The following is a 1,924-nucleotide window of genomic DNA, read 5'->3' on the forward strand; positions in this document are numbered from 1 at the left end:
GAGAGATTCTAGTGCATGGTAACATATGATTATAGGTTCATTTAAGGTAAACCTTATTACTAATTGGGTGGCTATGGCATGCTATGCTAGGTGTTAAACCATAGTCTATGAGCTGCATAACATGATTTAGAGAAATCATTTATGTTAAGAAAGAGTTCTGATGATATTAAGAGTTGATATCATGTCTCATTGCCAATTAGTGATGAGCCCAGTAAGTCACACACATACACAAGTAATCACCAAATTAAATATGATTTAATTAATTAATCAAAGTGTTTAATTGATTAATTAAATAAGTTTAGTTTGTAATTAGATTACAAAGTCCCTAGCATGGCTTGAAACCAAATCTAGGTTATTGGATGTATAGTATAAGTTAAATTTATATTTAAAGTTTTTAAATATGAATTTAATTAATGAGAAATTAATTAATAGAGATTAATTAAGTTATATTTGATATAAATTGATTAGAAGAAGAGAAATAATTATTTTGGGTTAAGAACTCAAAATTAAGACACAGTAGTATTTTAGTCATTTCACAGGGTGACATGTGGCACCATGAGATGGTGATACATGGCACTACACATAAGCTTGCCATATGTCTCTTAATCATGTAAGATGATCAAAGTCAAGATTAAATATAGGTTTGACACTTGGCACAATGTGATTGGGTCAATTAAACCTAAAGCTAATCAGAAGGTGACATGTGGTAAGGCTTTTAAGTGGTGACCTAACTATATAATGTGTTGTTATGAAAAGAAAAAAAAAATAACCTGCTCATTCTCTCTTTGTTGCCGCCACCTTTGAGCCTCTCCCCTCTTATCTTCTTCATTTCTCATCAATTCAAGGAGATTTGCAACATTCTCTTGAATTAAAAATACTAGAAATCGTTTCTAGTGTCCTATTTACATCTGTAATCTCTCAAAAGGCAAAACCTAATATTCTAATTGATTGGAAAAGCTTTAAAAGCTATTCAAGGGGCTACCATTGGTGATCTTAGTGTGGACAAGCTAGAGGGCCAACATCTGGTGTCCTAGGTGCATCCCAAAGGTGCCAAACATATTACAATGCATCAAAAGGTTAGTGCACTTGTTCTTGATCTAATCTAGGGTTCTAATGAATTAATCTGTTAATTCTAAAATCTTAAATGGCAAATGTAGATTCAAAAATATATTAAAAGAGTTTTAATATGCTGTTTATCATTGAAATCAAATAGATAAAAATAAATCTTGCATGATGCATGAGACCCTAGGTAAAAAAATTTTGAATTCAATGATCTAAACTTACGTTTTTCATGCTTCTGCTCCTTCACCATATTGGGATTCAAAACCCCTAGGTTGTTCCATGAAAATGTTTTCTTCAATGTATCCATTAAGAAAAGATGTTTTGACATCCATCTGCCAAATCTCATAATCATAGTATGTAGCTATTGCTTATAGAATCCTAATTGATTTAAGCATGACAACAGGCGAGAAAGTCTCCTCATAGTCAATTCCTTGCCTTTGGCGAAACCCTTTCGCTACTAGCCTTGCTTTATAGGTCTCTACCTTTCGATTAGAACCAATTTTCTTCTTGAAAATCCATTTATTCCCTAGAGGTACAATACCTTCAAATGGGTCAATAAGATCCCAAACTTGATTCTTATACATGGGATTAATTTCGGATTTCATAGCATCAATCCATTTTGAAGAGTCTATATCTGATATAGCTTCTTCATAGGTAAGTGGATCATCTCCATGATCTACTTTTTCATGAGTAAACAACTCTTGTTCATCTTCATGAAGAAAATCATATCTCACTGGTGGGTGAGATATCCTGGTTGATCTGCAAGGAATAACTGTAGATGTTTCATCAATAGGTGTAGATGGACTAGATGGATCTATATCCACCTGATCTATTGGTTGGTCAGAATTCTCCAATTCTAATT

Source organism: Hevea brasiliensis, chromosome 12, assembly GCF_030052815.1.
Source record: "Hevea brasiliensis isolate MT/VB/25A 57/8 chromosome 12, ASM3005281v1, whole genome shotgun sequence".
Lineage (NCBI taxonomy): Eukaryota > Viridiplantae > Streptophyta > Magnoliopsida > Malpighiales > Euphorbiaceae > Hevea > Hevea brasiliensis.